This window comes from Bidens hawaiensis, unplaced genomic scaffold (assembly GCF_021521415.1).
Source record: "Bidens hawaiensis isolate Kalapana, Puna unplaced genomic scaffold, B.hawaiensis_p1.1 tig00034309_1, whole genome shotgun sequence".
Taxonomy (NCBI): Eukaryota; Viridiplantae; Streptophyta; class Magnoliopsida; order Asterales; family Asteraceae; genus Bidens; species Bidens hawaiensis.
In genome coordinates, this window is record NW_027495939.1 from 6,374 (window position 1) to 27,460 (window position 21,087).

The 21,087-nt window shown below is 39.0% G+C and overlaps 1 pseudogene; it reads left to right on the top strand.

Annotated features, from left to right (window-relative positions):
• Nucleotides 1–766: 766 nt before the first annotated feature.
• LOC143586096 (protein FAR1-RELATED SEQUENCE 5-like) lies at nucleotides 767–4,561 on the top strand (annotated as a pseudogene).
• The last annotated feature ends 16,526 nt before the right edge of the window (nucleotides 4,562–21,087 follow it).

Consider the following 21,087-nt stretch of genomic DNA (forward strand, 5'->3'; position numbering starts at 1 on the left):
AATTTATGTTAAAGGGTAAACAGGTCATATCATATTATTTTATATTTGGTATGTTTTAATAACCTGCGTATACCTCGGCTTCATCGATCGTCACTTTCAATTTTTGATTTCACAATCCCATATAACTAGGCTTTCAAACCATCATCGCATATCGTGTCTAGATTGATTGTTGAAGATGACGTCCAATTCGTTTGTGATATTCAACAGGCGTATGTTATGCCCAATATTATTCTTCCCTAAATCAGCCCTAAATCTTTATCGGTTCAGGAAAATCAGGTTTTACTTCTCGTTAATCTTTACATCAATTTCGTTTTACCAATCTAATTTCGATTTACCAATGTTTTCAAATTATCCGTGAGAATTGAAATTTAATTTATTATGTTTCAACAAAACTAATAGGATGAATTTTCTGGTAACTGATGATGTTTTGATCTTATGATTTATAATTACTTAGCGTTTAATGTTTTTTTTCTATTTAATTTTAGTGTTAATTTGGTTCAATGTTTGATGTATTGCAAGATATATATGAATATTTTTTTTATGAAAGATCAAAATCATTATCTTTTACATGCTTAACTGAATATTCAGCCTTAAATGGGTCTTTATTATTATAAAAACTGTTTATTTTCCTTAACCTATCATCTTCACATAATCCTCAGTCAAGCATCAGTTTGTTCCAGTCAAGCATCAGTTTGTTCCACACCTTCCACACCTTAACCTATCATCTTCACATAATTTATCAGCTTTTCTCAAATTATTAGGTGCAATGGACCATGTTTCATCTTCACATAATCCTCAGTCAAGCATCATACCGACTAATAATTACGAAAGTAAGTTCCACATTTTGCTCAATTTATCAACTACACAAATTCACGTTAATCACGCAGTCCAAGTATTAGAAACCACATTTTGCTCACTTTATCAATTTATTTTATATAAAACACAAAACAATATTTGTTTCCTTAACTTTTTATATCGTCGGTATATTTTGGTTTGATTCATTCATTTGTGTGTATGTATGTTCATACAGTTGTATGTAGGGACGCCTCTCTGTGTGTATGTACATTTTCTCAAATGTGTATAGGTTTTTTTTGTGTATGTATCTTCATACAGTTGTATGTATGGACTCCTCTCTGTGTGTATGTACATTTGCTCAAATGTGTATAGTTTTTTTTTGTTGTGTGTATGTATGTTCATACAGTTGTATGTATGGGCTCCTCTCTGTATGTATGTACATTTACTCAAATGTGTATAGTTTTTTTTTGTGTGTATGTATGTTCATACAGTTGTATGTATGGACTCCTCTCTGTGTGTATCTACATTTTCTCAAATGCGTAGTTTTTTTTGTATGTATGTCGCCTACAATCTTGTTATACTCGTTTTATTTTGCTAGTGACATATCTCTATAAACATTATGTTAGTCATAATGGTATACAATTTCAAAAACTAGGTATTTTAAACAAATATAATGTTGCAATTAGCCTGATAATTTTTAAATGCTAATAATATGCTGATCTTTTAATGTTTTTTAAGTAGTAGTCATCTTCTTTTATTGATAGTATTCATCTTTTTCAATAATGATCTTTTAATGTCATTTTTGTTTGTATAATGATCTAGGTTTTACTCATTTTTAACAGTATCTAGTCATTTTAACGATATTCAAACCGTTTTTCCAAGAAATGATGATGTTCCCGAGATTCAAACCATTATCCCAGAAACTAATGAGACGTTACTCGGTCAGTCGAGTGTTCCACAAGTTGTTAGCCTTGAACGTAAGAATTAACCAAGTTTCATTACTTACACTTACTTTCATTATCATTTATTATTATTATTATCCAATTATTAGTATATTGTTTGACTTGTTGATTTAGTATTACATGCAGAAAATGACCAACCAAACTACACGTACGCATCTGATGGGACAAAATATTGGATCCCAAATGTTCCATCAGATGAAAAACCTTCCATCGGGTTACATTTTAAAACATGGGATGATGTTGTTGTTATGTACAAGGCTTACGCATCCAAAGCTGGTTTTGACGTTAGGATCTCAACCTCAACACGGACAAAAGGTGCCATCTCCCATAGGTATATGGTATGTAGCAAATCCGGTAGCCCACGTTTCAAAGATTTCGATACCATGGACACCTCATCGTCATCTACCAAGCGACGCCACATGAATATAAAGGTCACCGGTTGCACTGCATGTATTAGACTTAAAGTTCCATCAACATCAGTCGGGTTTGAGATATATAATTTCATAGAGGCTCACAATCATGGCCTTGTCAATGATTATAATATGGACCTAACCCGAGGACGAAGACAGCTACAGTTTACAGAAAAGAAATTAATTCAAAGTCTTCAAACTGCCGGTTTCGGTCCAACCGTTGCTCACTGTGTGCAATCATCCCTGAAGGGCGGCCAACACTTGGTCACATGAACAAAGTCTGACTTTAAGAACCATGCTCGCAATGTTAGGTCTTGTGTAGCTGATGCGGATGCTCAAATGATTGTTGATAGGTTTTCCGACAACATGAATAATTTGGAGGATTTTTTTTTCCAATACAAAGCTGAAAAAGATCATCTAAGGTCAATATTCTGGTGTGACAACATATCTAGATGCAACCACAGTATGTTTGGTGAAGTGCTAGCTTTCGATGCTACGTACGGAACAAACAGGTAATGATTGTGCGATTATCTTTTCCTGCAACACCCTTCATTAATATTTCATATCCCTTACATTTGTGTACGTACAGGCATAATATGATTTTTGTCCCTTTCACGGGCGTGGATTGCCACAAGAAATGTGTTACCTTTGGTGCTGGCTTAATACATAATGAGACGATTGACTCTTACCAGTGGTTACTAAATGCGTTCATAACAGCTCATGGCAAGCAGCCCAGGTTGGTCTTGACTGATCAGGATGTGGCTATGAAACAAGCCGTTTCAAGTGTTTTGACCAAATCCACACATAGACTGTGCATGTGTCATGTTACAAATAAAATACCTGTTAAGGTATGAATCTGGTTTTAATTCTACTTTTTTTTCGCGTGTAACACTTTCAAACATATTATTGACTTGTGGTTTTTTTGTTAGCTGAAGGGAGAGATTCAGGTTAATGAAGAAATCAGGTGTCGTGTTAATAAGTTGGTTTGGAATGTGTTCATCAAGCCAGAGACCTTTGAATCTAGATGGCATGATTTGATTGACGAATTCAACTTAAGCGAAAACACAAATGGTTAAAAGACATGTTTGCTATTAAAAAAATTTGGGTCCCGGCTTACTTTAGAGAGCTTCCAATGTGTTGCCTAATGAAGACTACCTCCCGGTGTGAGAGTTCCAATTCACAGTTCAAAGTATATTATAGCCTAGGCAACAATCTTGTTCAATTCATGAACTGTTTTGAAATGGCATTGAATGCTCAACGATACGTGCAACACAAATTGCAAAATGATACGACAACACAGACACCTCGTTTGGAGACCCCTTTGCCAATCGAGCGCCACGCATCAAATGTCTACACTATAACGATTTTTAAAGAGGTTCAGAAAGAGATTACAAGGGGACTGTATCATTGTGCACGTACTCGTATTGAGTCAGAAGACGGACTGAACATTCACTTTATCAATCACAAGGACAAACGAAATGGGTTTGTTGGTGAATTCAAGGTTCATGTTTCATCACGTATCACCACAGCTTAAACTTAGAGTTTATATAATTTCATGTCATTAACATCTAACCCTTTTTTAACTTATTATGCAGGTGACTCACAATCTCAATGACAACACTTTTTCGTGTTCCTGTAAGAGCTTCACTCGCATTGGCTACCTATGTAGACACGTTTTTAAAGTCTTCCAAATCGAGCTAATAGAGGAAATCCCTGAAAAATACATCCCAACACGGTGGAGGAGTGACGTCCTACCATCGTCACTTTTCAAGATTGAATCCAGATACGGAGTTCCTCTAGACGATAGGTCCAAACTGAGGGAACAGTTTTTGACTTTGACCAATCAGTGCGCGGACCGGGCACGAGGTAACACAGAACTTCTTCAGTCCTTGGTTGACCAAATGTAGTAGATGAAGAACAAATTTTGGGAGAAAATTCCTTGCGAACCTTCATACAACAGCAAGTCTGCCGTAATCCAAGATTTGATTGGTTACAAGATACCCGAAAAGGTCACCATACTTCCACCGACAAGGATTAGAAATAAGGGTTCTGGGTCCCGCAAGCGCAAGACAGGTCCAAGTGAGATGGCCAAAAAGAAAAGCAAGAAACCAAAAAGGTTTTGCAAGAAATGTGACAAACATGTTCGTGGTCACGACTCACGTAACCATTACAAAGTTATGCTCGAAAAAGAACGCAAGCGAAAGGAGCGTGAGCAACGGCGAAAAGACAGGCTCCAGGCAAGAAAAGATAAAGTAGCAATGATGGACAAACAAGGTATGGAATATGTGGAAACCGACGAGACCGTTTACACATCTGAAACGGACTCATCTGAAGAATCTGATGACAGCAACGACACCGACTCGAGTTATAAAGACTAAAAGACTGTGTTTTTTGTTTTTTTTCTTTTTTTCATTTATATTTGAGAAACCAGAGTATTCGTCTTGATTAGCTTTCTTTTTATATTAAACAATCGTTTTCTCTAGACTTTCATATGTTTTATATATACCCGCCTTTGTGGACCCTTTGTTTGCTTAGTTATGCACGTAGCCCTTGGCAAATTATTGTTAACTATTCTACGTCTGTGTCTCGAAACCCACTGCTTCAATAACACCTGTTCACCTTGAATGGCAGAACCAAGGATCAATGTGTTTAACAATTACTACAAACTTCCCTTTCGCAATTCTATATGTGTAACCGTATATCTACTAGTCTATAACTGATGAACAAGTGCTTTTTAAAACTTCACGCCTGCTGTTATAAACAGATGTACCATGTACGTCGAAATGTCTGTTCAACTCTGCCTGTACATACAGCCACTTTAGCGGTTGACGCCAACGCATGCTCTTACATAACATACCGTACATCGGCTATCACGCACATACGAACACACAGGTTTACAAACGTGCACATATAACTCTGTCAAACATTCGCATACATACTATTGGCTGCGCGCGTTAACACTTTTGCATATGCGCATACGCAGTGACATCGTATTTTCGTACGCCCACATGCATGCACTTACATCCGTTGGTATATATGTCCCCACCCAAACGTTCACGTCCCTACGCGTATACGTCGGTATCTATCAACGCACACATATCTCTTTGTTCGTACACATCATGGCCTTACTTGTGTGTTATGACGTCTCATTGGACTTTGAACATACACATGCGCACGCGCCTTGTCATGTAGGCACCACTTTTTTATGTTGGTGTATGTGTAGGTTTCGTATGTACACAGGCGCGTTTGTTAGCATACAACACGCACATGCACCGACTATTAAACATTAACACACACCAACTTCACACACTTGTGAAATCAGTCTCACTGGTTCGAAATCTCTCATACATATTGCTATTTAACATTTGCAGCTGATGTGTGTTCACTAAACCTAAATATGGATGTATATGATGTCTTAGAAGTATCTACTTATGTGGGGTCGGCGCCTTCACATTAACCCCAAACACATTAATCAAACCGACACTTCTCAATGTAATACACATTCACCTTTGTTTTAACACACATCACATGATCAATATTTAACCATTCTATGTCTACCTACATCCAAATCTTTATCTCATATGACCTATATCGCCACATGTTCTTGACACGCATCCTTCTAATGCCAAACACATACACAAAAACCGCTATGACTAGCATACAACATCACAACCCAATAACGTATTTCTGGCAACCACAAACCATACGCGCAAAATACTTTAACCACTAAACAACTACATTTAAAGTAACATACAAAATATTGAAAACTTAATAACTTCATTAGGAAATTTAAATCCAATTACATTAACCAAACACAAAAAACCCAGCCGTGTACAACGGCTGACACATCACATACGACTACACATCAGATCAGATCCGTCTACGTAGCCCACAAAACATAGTTTAACACTTTAACGAAAATTAACTAAGGTCAAAAAAACAATAAAATATAAACGCTTAAAACATAAAAGCATTAAACTTAGGTAGTTGCCATCAGCTTGTCATACTTTCATCGTTAAGCACCGCTTCATCGATAATCGGTTTATGCTTGTTTATGGCAGCTAGAAGGATCTTGGCTGTGTACTTTACCCTTAAGCCGAGTAACACCTTCTTAGACCTTAACGACCCATCACCTAGTCCACATCTGCCGTTCACTCCACCCATGAACGTCTCCATATGCCTCATCACAAACAACCCAGACTCCCTTATCGTACACTTTATCTTCAACCACTTCGGTTCTACCCCCTCCATTGCAGTTGCTTTTCGTTGATCGGCAATTGTCAGATAGCTGACAAAAAACTCCTTCTGCATCCAACCCCAATCATTTAACACATAAAACTTTACCCCCAAACAAAAAACAAAAGTAAACAAAACTAGTACACAATTCAAAACAAAACTAACCAGTTTCATGACCGTGTGCGTGCATAAACCAACATACTCTTCATCCGACTTCTTATGGGCTTTCGACCAACGTTTGTTTGCTGACTTGTCAACACAATCTAACACATCAATTGCCAAATTTTTTACATCAAAACACACCAGATAGCTGTGGCTACCCGACACAATAGGTATAACAAACATCTTATATGGTCTTAATTTAAGTTTCGTTGCTTCGTTTTTCACCGCGCACCTAACTAACTCCTTGATCATCCCGAATCCCGTTGTGAACGTGAAATCTTTAAATCCAAGTATGCTACCATTCTGTAAATAAAACAGAACCAGTTATTGTTAATATGGTTATACTACTAACGACAACCACAGATTATCTATAAATATAGCAGACACCTACACGTTACTTAACCTTCACCAACTCCAACAATTTACTAGACACACCTAACTACCTCCACAACATTTTTCACGAGCACCTATGTGTCTATAACTTCCATGCCCATCACAAATATGTCCCGATTCGCTTCCAATCTATCTACCACGTGTACTGTCCACTAACAAACATTGTTCACCAACCCACCAGAACATACTACTATAAAATTCTTTCAGCCTTTATGATTATATAACAATATAACGATTTACAAGCTCGACGGGACCAAGAAACAACCTATACGGTGACGAGTCGCTCCTATACGCCTCCGCCTCATTCATTACCATTGAGAAACAGGTGATTACGTTGCTATTAATCGTCATGTTGGGCTGCAGTGACTCAAAAGCACCTCTATACCCTTCCACACCTTCATCAGTAACAAAAACCGCTTCCCTGCACAACATCACACCTAGGTTACAACCATTAACGACGACATACTATCAAAATATTAAATGCACCAAACAAAACTTGCATTTCAAGACCAGCAGTCTTATGTATGTACTCCACACCAGAGTTTCATATTTATCTTCGTTACTCTGAATGTCAACCGACCTTTTCATATACGGCGATCTAACCAGGTAGCTCAGCCGTGTCTCCCTTTTCTCCCTTGTGATGCCTTTACCTTTTTGTGCAATTAATCTTGACAACACACCCAAGGGAACGTGGTCCGTATCACTGTCCATCCCTTGTTTATCTTCATTTGCCGGTTTCCTCAATTCATCGTCCGCCATCATTTTATCAAGTGACATTGTTGTCGTGGCTGGTGTCTTCACCACATTTCCTTCATCAACTTGCGTCAGTCCCAAACTAAATGAAGGCTCATCGACATGCACAACATTTTCTGGCATCATATTCAACCTACGACTACCACTACCACCAATAGATCCACCTATGCCGCCACTCCCGCATCCACTCCCACCTGCACTTGCCTTGTCCGCACTATCGCAAATTTCTTTAACAACCTGTGGATCACTCCAAAACTGTGAGGCAATCGGATCGGCCGCACATACACCAACAACTTCACGTGAACAATTTTCTCCTCTTCCTTCTTGCGTATTACCCATCCTCTTCTCACGGTTATCGTCGTCTACCTTTCCAAGACTCCCCTTTTGATTACAAACATCCATGGGTTTACCAGTTTCTACCCGCACCTCCAACACATTGCCACCAAAGTCTTTATTTCCACACGTACCAACATCAGATTGCCACTCCTAGTGTGTTTGAACAGTTTCCTTGTACTTGTCGGCAAGTTCCTTTGCCTCATCATTTCCTGGATTCTCACCACACACGACTGTCGCTATTATCTCAAACTCTTCCTTGCATTGGTGAATCAATGTCCAACACATACCCCATACGTTCCAACTTCTCCTACATAATTAACAACATGGGGTTTCATAAATTCAGTCAAACATCAGTTGCTATATTCATGTCTACTTATATACCTGTAGATACGATGTTGCGTCTGACTTGCTGGCCTTGCTCTTATCTTTGACTTTACAAATCCTTTTGCAACATTCTACAACAACCTCCGGGCTTTTACATCTACCAAACCCACCCCCTGCCATTTCAATGTTCTGTCTTTCCTTCAACTTCTCCAACGTCCAGCCACCAAACCCAAGATTAAATAGTGTGCGTGGTATTTTGTCGCTTGTTACCGTGTCAACATAATACAACTACAACAACACAACAAATAAATACTTTCAAAACACATAACTACATACGCTCCTCACATTTATAATATATAACATTCAAAAAAATTATTAGCATCGACCATCACAAAACTGGTTACGTGAACGTTAATCGACTATTTTTAACATCTAAAATCAACATAACCGTTTACTACCTTCACCAGGCTGTTACGTAACCACAAACTAGTTTCAAACAACTTCACACACATTAGACACGATACAATAATGGAAATAACCATTACAAGTGTCAGTTAACTTACACTAAGAATCGTCAAGGGCCCGAGATGGTAAGCCTTCCGCTCGTCACACTTCCATCTGTCCGTACAATCTCTAGCACTCCGGTATATAACCTCACACCAATCAATGTTATTGAAATCACACTCCTTGGTTATGTAAGGTAGGAACGCCTTCAGACACTTACCATTTCCGGAACACTCAACCATTGTTGCAATGAAGAGCATCACAAAATCCACCCTAAATGACCAGCCCACTTCATCATACTCCCCTAATCTACTGTCTATATCAGGGGGGCTCAGATCGCTTTTACCATAAGCAGCTTTCCATGTCTTACTTGCGGTGAGAACGGACTTGGCATCATCAGATTTTCTGATTACAACACCCGAGTTTGGTAATCCGGTCAACGCATGGATACCGGACTTTGTTATCTTTATTCCATCTTTGCTCAGTTTCACAGTCATTGTGGTGGTATCAAGATTGTCCACCACATAGTATCCCAAATTACCAGGTATTCCGTCCTATGTCATCCCAATAAACTTACCAAAACCCATTGCCTTCACACACTCTTTCTGTGCATTTGATAGTTTTTTCATCGCATTAAACAAAGAGTGCGGAGACGATCTTGTCCTAATACTAGGCACATCGTACTTCTCATACTTCACCTATCCTTTCAACTTCTCCTGTTTTGGTTCTACTAGTTCCTGATTGCCTACATTAGGTTGCTCGTCCACAAAGTCGTCATCAACATCCATTAATGCCTTGGTCACCCCATCACCACCAGGAGAACCACGTTCATCATCACCAACTTTGCATATAATTATATAAAATATAAGTTAACAACCACATAAATATCCCAAAAACTAATACAAATAGTCGACATGCTTTTCATACGGAATACCCTTACCTCTCAGTTTCTTCTTAGCGGGTGAGCGTTGTCCTTTCTGCACCTTTGTGGTTACTGAAATGTTTTCGACATCACCTACACGCACATTTATTGCTTTAATATCAATCCATTATTTTTAAAATACACAACCAACACTAATTTATCACAAAACAACAAACCTTCAACCATACGTTGAATCTCCTCCTCCGCATCCACATCAACAGGGTTCCCCATATCATTGACAAACTTTGAAAAGCTTGTTTTATTCGCAATACTTTCGCTTTTCCGCTCTACACAACAGAAACAAAACCTTTATTGAAAAAACCTCACCAACCACAGTAAAAATCTATTATCTCTATACAAAAAACTAAAAAACCACTTAACAAAAACTTACTTGTCGACATACTAAAACCTGGCTATTTCCGCTTACGACCTGCAACACAAAGCAAACTATCAGTTTCAAACTAATCCTTTGTGATAACCTACACATAAGTTGGATACATATACACAACACAACCACGTCATACACTGCCAGTACCTACACACAATACAACATATCACACAACAATCAAAGCCGGATAAACAGTATCGTCCAAACCCAACAACCATACTACTTTACGCATCTACACGGAACACTCATATCGATCAAATTTGTATTTCAAATTTATTATACAACATACTTGATTTATTGTTTGATTTTGTTATTTTTTTTTTGATGACTTGATTTATTTAATTTACTAGCTTGAATTGGTTTTTTAAGACAAGTTTTATGAGAAATTATTATTTGTGATATACCCTTGTATATGTATAAGTGTATGATGAAAATAAGCTTTAATTTACACAAAATACATGTTGGTTGACACTAATTAGCAAGGGTTATAATTCTTATACTATGATAGGGTCCATGTAATAAATGGATGGTTAAAAAAATACAACAAAAAGGTTAAATTTAATAATATACATAATAACATACCTTACGGATATATAAGATATAAATATTTTTCTAAAAATACATAAATTTGTAATATTATTTTTTATTTGATTATTATAAAAGAAATCAAAATGAAAGGTTGTGAATATATATCAATTATGAAAAAAAGAAGGTTAATATCAATTCATCCTATTTTAGTTGGTAAGCCACAAACATTTTAAAGTAAGGTAATGAGCTCGATTCTCATGAACAACATATTTTTAATTTTACCATTCATCAAATGGAAATTGTGAAAATGAAAACTTGTATACTTGGAAGTCTTCGTGGAGGGTCCAGTTAAAAGACATGTGAAAATATTGTTTTGTTTTAACAGTATAGGTAGATTGTTAATCATGTTTGTGTCACACCCCCATCTAGGGCCTAAGAGTGCGACCCACAAGTTGGTATCGTGTTTGTAAATAATTCAGAGTTGCGTTATGTTTCGGAAGACTTATAAAACTTTAAGGATCAAAAGTGTAACATTTATATATATATTCAAAAGACGGGAATTATAAATACCCGTTTAAGTTGTTAATAAAAGATTATTTGTTTATGTTATACAAACCACCATATTAAATTTATACAAAAAGAATCTGAGCCATCGGATATTAGTACTTCGTCATTTCTAAGCTCTAGCTTTGTTCACCTGCAAAATGTTATAAAATACGTCAGCAACAAATGCTGGTGAACACACTGACACAAAAATATTTCTTTTACTTTATTACCCCTCGAGACTACGCATGCCTCGGCCCAACGTGGCTTAGGAATAACAAAGTCAAATAACACATTATAAATATCAGCCTCTACTCTAGGTCACCTCAGCAAACACCGCAGCGTTCGACTTAGTTAAGTACCCGTAAATATACACATAAGGTCGTACTCCCTGCAGGAGAGCGTCCTACGACCAAAGGTGGTGCGATCATGCCCATACATCGCATAGTACCACCTATGTAAGGATCCAGACATACGTATACCACAGCCTGAGGGCTAGGTTTATACCCTTATTCATAACGGTTTTAGGAACACATAGTTCCTTGTAAACAATTTCAAATAACAAGTTTGACTCATTTTAAATAAGTAAAAGTTTGGGGGCGTATTCACCTTGTCTCTTTAGGATCGGCTTCACTCACCGTCCAAGGGTCTTTCCCTTTCTTTATCTCGCACCTATAGTACGAGTATAAATATTTGTTAGTCGGATACACGATCCGTCTTAAGACCTTTAGTCTTATATCTCAATCCTCGATTGAACCTTTAGTTCAATTCTTATTTACTTGAAAACCTTTAGTTTAAAAGTAAATTATAAACCTTTAGTTTATATTAAAAACCCGACGTTTCTTCTTCTCCAAGAAACGTAATCTTTTTCTTTTATTATTTAAGAATACTCTTTATTTATTAAATAATATTTCATAACAAAGAATATTTACATATATACTTTCACACATATATACGTATCCAACAATATTCATAATCACACTTTCATTTGTTTCTTTGTTATGCTTTCTTTTCTTTTCTTTTCTTTTATCGAGGTATCGAGTATATCCTCAACTTAAGGCTTAAGCCTTTAATATAATATTGAATTCATCATTACGCCTAACCTTAAATGGCGTATAGAAACTCTAGAGAATTGAGCAGCACTCCGACGCCGATTTACTTTTCTCAATCAACTTTGATATGCCAACTTCAACACTCGTCGGCACGTCTTTCGGGACTCTTTTCCATAACAATGCCTTCTTGATGAATGAGGGTGGAGGGTGGCACAAACTTCGAGGAAACGGTGTACACAAACAAGAGATCGAGGCACGCTTATCGAGGCAAATCGTTTATATGATTGTCGGGTTGTAGAGAGAGGCTAGTGAGAGAGTGAACAACTGATTTGGGATGTGGTAAATGAACACCCCATGGCTGCTATTTATAGACGAAATTTTGGTCCCTATCGCGATACGCGATAGGTTCCTCAGCAGGCCTATCGCGTATCGCGATATAGGCCTAATGACGCAGATGGTAACTCTGCCACGTGTCGACACGTGGCAGTCACCGCTCCACGTGGCAACACGTGGCGACACATGGCGGCAGTGTTGCCACGTGGCAGCACATGGTGCCACCGTGTGCCACGTGGTACACGTGTCACACTGTGTCAGACTCCCCATCGCGATACGCGATGGGAGTCTCTTCTGACTCATCGCGTAGCGCGATGGGTCAAGAAAATCAGAAATTTTATTTTAGACCTTCAACTTTGAAACTTGGCAATTTTAGTCCCTACACTTTGGAAAGTTTACTTTTTGAACTCGAAATTTTCACATTGTTACATCCTCCCCACCTTGAAACAAATCTCGTCCTCGATATTGCTTTACTCGAAAAAGTGGGGGTATTTCTTTCTCATTTCTGATTCAAGTTCCCAAGTATATTCGGGCCCTCTACGCGAGTCCCATTTTACTTTCACTATTTTCAATGTTCTTTTCTTTAACTTCTTTATTTTCGAATCTTCAATTTGAATTGGACGTTCTAGTAATTTTAAGTTCTCATTTATTTCAACGTCTTTTAATGGCATACCAACGATTCATCGGTCAAACACTTACGCAGATTCGAAACATGGAATACGTCATGTATCCCTTGCATTTCCTCAGGCAGTCGCAAACGGTATGCAACAGTGCCGATTCGTTCGAGTACCTTAAAAGGTCCAACGAATCGAGGACTTAATTTTCCTTTCTTACCGAAACGAACAACGCCTTTCCAAGGCGAGACTTTCAATAACACTTTGTCACCGACATTGAATTCTAACGGCTTACGACGAACATCGGCGTAACTCTTTAGGCGATCACGTGCCGTCTTAAGTCGTTCTCGGATTTGGATAACCTTGTCGGTAGTTTCTTGGACTATCTCGGGTCCAGATAACTGATTGTCTCCAGTTTCAGACCAAAACACGGGCATTCTACACTTTCTTCCATACAACGCTTCGAACGGTGTGGTTTGAATACTTGCATGATAGTTATTATTGTACGAAAATTCCATTAGGGGCAAGTGGTCATCCCAACTTCCACCTAGATCAATCACACAAGCGTGGAGCATATCTTCCAACGTTTGTATCGTCCTTTCGCTTTGCCCATCGGTTTGTGGATGATAAGCAGTGCTAAGATTCAACTTCGTACCGAGAGCTTGTTGGAAGCTTTTCCAGAAATGAGACGTAAAACGACTGTCTCGATCAGATATTATAGACAGCGGTACACCATGCAAAGCAACAATGGTGTTTACATAGATACGCGCTAATCTATCCATAGAATACGACTCATTGATGGGTATAAAGTGTGCGGACTTTGTTAAACGATCCACAATTACCCATATTGCATTGTGTTGTCGAGTCGTCTTCGGGAGTTTTGTAATAAAGTCCATGGTAATTAAATCCCACTTCCAAACGGGAAGTTCGGGTTGCTGAAGCAATCCCGAAGGCTTTTGATGTTCAGCCTTGACTTTCAAACAAGTCAAACATTTCGCAACATGATAAGCGACATCCCTTTTCATACCATTCCACCAATAATTTGCTTTCAAATTGTGGTACATTTTATCACTTCCGGGATGCATCATATATTTAGACTTATGAGCTTCGTTCAAGATTTTCTCACGCAATCCTCCAACGATTGGTACCCAAATTCTATTGCCAAGTCTTAGGAAACCATCATCACCTTTGACTAGCGATGGTGCTATTTCGTTTTTCGTCGGAGATTTGGTTTTCATTGATCGCTTGAGTTTGCGCGGATTTGATTTGTTCGAAAAGATCGATTTGAAGTTCTAAGCGCAATGCTCGAACTATTTGGGCTTCTCATGCTCTTTTCGACTTAAGGCATCAGCCACAACGTTGGCCTTGCCTTCATGATAGACAATCTCGCAATCATAGTCGTTAAGTGTTTCTATCCATCGCCATTAACGCATGTTAAGCTCTTTTTGATCGAAAATATGTTTCAAGATTTTATGATCAGTGTACACAGTAAATCGTACTCCATAGAGATAGTGTCTCCAAATCTTAAGTGCAAAGATTATGGCACCTAACTCTAGATCGTGAGTCGTGTAATTCTTTTCGTGTACTTTGAGTTGTCGAGAGGCGTAGACGATTACTTTCTTTCGTTGCATTAGTACACATCCCAAACCGGAGTGGGATGCGTCACTAAATACTACAAAATCCTCAGTACCTTCTGGCAAAGCCAGGATAGGTGCTTGGGTGAGTTTTTGTTTAAGTATATTGAACGCCTCTTGTTACTTCGTTCCCCATTCATAATTAATGTTCTTTCGAGTTAATGAGGTTAGGGGAACGGCGATTCGTGATAAATTTTCGATGAACCTACGGTAGTAGCCAGCCAAACCTAAGAAACTTAGGATCTCGGTTGGCGACTTCGGAACTTCCCACTTAGAGATAGTTTCAATCTTAGCGGGGTCCACTTGAATACCGTTGACGTTGATAACGTGACCAAGAAATTGCACTTCATGCAACCAGAACTCGCACTTCGAGAACTTGGCGTACAACTTCTCGGTTCTTAGAATTTCAAGTAAAGTACGAAGGTGGATTTCATGATCGGCCTTAGACTTAGAGTAAATGAGTATGTCGTTGATAAACACAATAATAAATTTATCTAAGTAAAGCTTGCAAATACGGTTCATCATATCCATAAATGCGGCCGGAGCATTAGTAAGTCCAAACGGCATAACCGTGAACTCATAATGTCCATACCTTATTCGGAAAGCAGTCTTTGGAATATCTTCAGATTGGACTTTAAGTTGGTGATAGCAAGAACGAAGATCGATTTTTGAAAAGAAGCTAGCACCTTGAAGTTGGTCGAAAAGATCATCAATACGAGGGAGTGGATATCGATTTTTGATTGTGACTTTGTTTAACGCATGATAGTCGATACACATCCTCATGGAACCGTCCTTCTTCTTAACGAATAGAATTGGTGCTCCCCAAGGCGACGAACTCCGTCGAATGAAACCTTTTTCTAAAAGCTCATCGAGTTGTTTCTTTAACTCCTTCATTTCGGTCAGCGCTAAGCGATATGGAGCTTTGGCGATCGGAGCAGTGCCGGGAACAAGATCGATTCTAAACTCTATTTCGCGATCGGGAGGGATACCAGTGAGTTCATCAGGAAAAACGTCAGAAAAGTCAGAAACAATAGGAACGTCTTTGATTTCTTTTGGCTTAGACTCTTCAGTGACGTAGGCCATGAAGGAGAGGCATCCTTGATTTAAACATTTGTTAGCCCTAATCATGGAGATTATGCTAACTTGGCCAGCGTCTTTGTCCCCTTCGATTCGAATCGTTCGTTTATCGGGGGCTTGAAGTTCAACAGTTTTGCTATTGCAGATGATACGGGCATGGTTATCGGATAACCAATCCATACCAAGTACAATATCAAAACCAGTCAGACTCATGGGTAACAAACAAATAGGCAACAAATAACTGGCTAAAAGGATTTTTCCGTTTTCAAGGGCTTCGAAGATCTTAACGATTTCACCGCTAGCAGTCTCGAAGCTTAGAGTTTTATCTAATTTTGTTAATGGTTCGTTTAATAGACTACATAAACTATAATCTATAAAACTCAAATTCGCACCCGAATCAAACAAAACTCTAGCATAGGTGTCGTTGACTAGAAACGTACCGGTTATGGTTTCTGGCACGTCAGCGACCCTTTTTGTGTTGAGTACAAAGACTCGAGCGTTTCCCTTTTTGTCCTTTCCACTTCCACCCGCACCACCAGCAGCGGGCTTGTTCTTTGGGCACTCAAAACTTAAATGGCCCATCTCCTTGCAGTTAAAGCAAGTCATCCTCTTCTTCCAGCAATCAGCAACATCGTGACCCGTGCGATTGCATGATTCACATACTTTAGGAGGTGGGGCGAAATTACAACGTCCCTTGTGATACCTCTTACAAGTCTTGCATTGTGGGGCGTTTGAATTAAATCGGCTTTGGTTCACGCCCTTTCCCTTAAATTGATTATTCCCTCCACTTGTTCTTCCTTGAGTTGTTGGTGTCGTAACCTTCTTGTCTTCTTCTTTGTTACGAACCATGTTGCCCATTAAATAACCGGCCAACTCCATCGCAGAGTCAGCGGTTTGTGGTAGGTGAGACCTTACCATGTCGCGGATTTCCCGCGGGAGTCCCCAAATATATCGCGTGACTTTGCTGGACTCAGGGTGAACCAGCTGGGGAACAAGGCGACAATACTCATGGAACTTGGTATTGTATTAGCGGAGGTTTGTCCCAACGACCTTGAGATTCAAAAATTTCGTTTGAATCTGATCGGTCTCGTGCATGGGACAGAATTTGGCCATCAACAAGGCTTTAAAATCTTCCCAACTCAAACCATACATAACATCTCTCCCTTTTCTCATCAACAGAGCATTCCACCACTCCAACACTTCCCCTTAAACATAAGAGCTGAATACTGAATTTTCTCAACCTCAGAACACTTACTAGTAATCACTATTGTTTCCATCTCTTTGAGCCACCTCACGGTTGAATGGCTCCCTTGTCACCATGGAACTCTTTCGGTCCATAGTACTTGAAGTCTTTGAACGAACAACCACTTATCTTGAGTTTCTTGAACTCACGTCTAACTCCGCCGTCGGCGTTAGACTCATGCACACTTTCCTCGACACGAGACGGATTCGGTCGAGACCTTTCGGATTTTCGAGAGGGATGAACGGAAGGATTAGCAGTTCGAGAATGTTTAGATTGTCTAGATTGAGATCTAAACGCGGATTCTTCCCTAACAGCCTCTTTAATCATCTTTTGAATTTTATTCATATATTTCTCGGGAATTTCTTCCTCACGCTCGTTCTCGGGGCCTTTCCCCTTGTCTTTCATTTCTTTTTCCTTACGAGCATTCTCATTATTATTGCTTTGTTTAGACATTTTTCTTTTATCTTTTTCAATTTAGTCTGAAAATTTTAACAACGTTTCTTTCATTAAACACACCTTTTACTACACACACACATATATATATATATATCATAAAAGATATATATATATATATATATATTCTATTACACATACATATATATATCGTTACAACGATATATATAATTTATCTTATCATTACAAGAGAACGTTCCATACGTTCTTTATTTATACACACATCACATAAAACTATATTACACATAGTATTCTCCCATCTTCAGTCCTTCAATAACTTCTTCACAACCTTCGTTAGTTTGTTGCACTTACGAAGGAGTGCTTCTCCAACTTTCTTCTTTTTCTTCTCTTTCTCATCTACCTTCTTCTTCCAGTCGTCGGTCTCCTGCAATGCACGATCTAGATGTTCCTCATACGACTGCGGGATTATGTTAGGGTATCCATACTGCGGAGGTGGGTCGCGATAACCTAGTGTTACCATCTCGTAATGGTTCCGCGGCTCAGGATACGGAACATAAGTCTGATCAGATGCAAGGTAGAGGTAGGTCTTGGCGGCTTGGTTCTGCTTGCGAATTTCATCAGCTTGTTCTTGAATTGAAGGAATTCTTCCTTGAAATGGTGGAAGCTTGACGAAGCTTGGTTCCTTAGTTGCTCCAGATATTGAACATATGGATCGACGAAACCGTAGCTTGGATTCTTGGAAATGAGTGATCCATTTATTGAGCTTGTCATCTCGTTAGAGTTCTCAGTATGCTCTTCTTCCATTTCTTCCTCGGACTCCTCCACAGGGTCCTCATCATTCTCTTCGGGATCTTCTTCCTCATCGGGATCCTCCTCTTCAATGGGTTCTTCTTCCTCATGTTCATCTTCATCTTCCTCCATTGGTTGTGCCGTTTCGTTCTCCATTGGGGGCATCTTGAAAGTTTCGTAGGACATCATTACCCTCATCTTGGGTTTGCGGAACGGACCTTCGATATTGTTTGGTTGGGAGCTAACATCATTGAAAGTAGAGCTTCCAGTAAACAATCGGCATGGGTCGGAATGACACTGCATCCAGTCAGAGGACGGGCTTCGTGGTTCTTCCTTTATGGGTCGGTTTAAAAGGAAGGTATAGGATGGGTGTGCATTTGAGAAATATCCACTGGGATAGTTTTGTGGTTCTTGTGATGGTTGATACATCGGCATGGTTGGTGGGTGATAGCTAGAGTGTCTTGGTGGGTCAACACTTGGCTTGAGTAGACTAGATCGCACCACCCTTGGTCGTAGGACGCTCTCCTGCAGGGAGTACGACCTTATGTGTATATTTACGGGTACTTAACTAAGTCGAACGCTGCGGTGTTTGCTGAGGTGACCTAGAGTAGAGTCTCATATTTATAATGTGTTATTTGACTTTGTTATTCCTAAGCCACGTTGGGCCGAGGCAGGCATAGTCTCGAGGGGTAATAAAGTAAAAGAAATATTTTTGTGTCAGTGTGTTCACCAGCATTCGTTGCTGACGTATTTTATAACATTTTGCAGGTGAACAAAGCTAGAGCTTGGAAATGACGAAGTACTAATATCCGATGGCTCGGATTCTTTTTGTATAAATTTAATATGGTGGGTTGTATAACATAAACAAATAATCTTTTATTAACAACTTAAACGGGTATTTATAATTCCCGTCTTTTGAATATATATATAAATGTTACACTTTTTATCCTTAAAGTTTTATAAGTCTTCCGCAACATAATGCAACTCTGAATTATTTACAAACACGATACCAACTTGTGGGTCGCACTCCCAGCAAACACTGCAGCGTTCGACTAGTTAAGTGCCTATACGTATACACAAGTTCATACTCCCCGTAGGCGAGCGTAATTGTGACCAGGTGTGGTGTGCCCACCACATATGAAAGGATCCAGACAAACGTACACTATAGCCTGAGGCCAGTATTTATACCCTTGTTTATAAATGTTTTAGAGACACTTAGTCTCATGTAAAGTTTTTCATATAACATGTTTTAACTCATTTGAAAACAAGTTTGTAAAAGTGGGGCGTATTCACCTTTTGATTTGGATCGGCTTCAAACACCGTCCGAGGGTCTTTCCCGTTGCTATCTCGCACCTATAGTACGAGTATAACCATTTGTTAGTCGGATATACAATCCGGCTTAAGACCTTTAGTCTTATTTTATAATCTTTACCTTGTTGAACCTTTAGTTCAAAATCTCTATTACTTTAAAACCTTTAGTTAAAAAGTAATTTATAAACCTTTAGTTTATTTATAAAACCCTACGTTTCTTCTTCTCTAAGAAACATATTCTTTTCTTTTCTTTATTATTTATGAATTGTTTTTATTACTTAAATAATATTTTTATAACAAAGAATATATATACTTACACACATATATATTTATCAATATTCATAGTCTTATCTTTTGTTCTTTTCTTTGTTATGTTTACTTTTTTTTCTTTTATCGAGGTATCGAGTATAACCTCGACTTTAAGGTTTAATCCTTTTATAATATTTTATTATTATTTTATTCGGGCATTATGCCTACCTTTTTTTAGCTTATAAACCCTAACGACTTGAGCAGCACTCCAACGCCGCTTCATTTTCTTGATCAACTCTTTTTCTTGATACACCTTCCTTGGCACGCCAACGATAACATCAATCTTTCACCACTTGACGGTACACCTTTCGAGAGTAATCACCATCTTGATGTCGAGATATACAATCTCCTTCTTGGTCGATATGTTTGTGGAGAGTGGCACGAACTTCGAGAAAATGAACACGGAAATCGAGGAATTATGGCACGAACTTTGAGACGGATCGAGGGTATGGTTGGTATAACTTAGAGAGATGTTAGAGAGAAGTGAGAGAGTTGTGTTTGGTGTGAGTTGGACTTGATCCCGTAGCCCTCTATTTATAGGCAAATTTTGGAGCCCGTCGCGGTACGCGACAACCTCCTTGGCAAGCCCGTCGCGTATCGCGACGTAGGCTGGCTGAGTCACCACGTAGATATGCCACGTGGCGACACGTGGCAAGCGTTGTGCCACGTGTAGACACGTGGCTGACGTGTCGCCACGTGGTGACACGTGGCGACACACTGTGCCACCGTCTGCTACGTGTCAAACTGTGTCAGACCACGTCATCGCGATACGCAATGACGTTGGTTCAACAGCGATCGCGTATCGCTGTTAACTCCTTCTATAACCTTTTGACCAATCCCTTCGTGATACGCGATGGGCTTGTCCTTTGTCCCATCGCGTATCGCGAGAGGATAAGAACACAAAATTTTTATTTTAAACACTAAGGTTTGGAGTTTTGACATTTATGGTCCTTTGAGTTTGGAAACTTGACACTTTGAACTCGAAATTTTCTCGATGTTACAACATCAGCGTTAGTTCTCGACTCTCGTCTTTACTATTAACTGAGTTAATCACG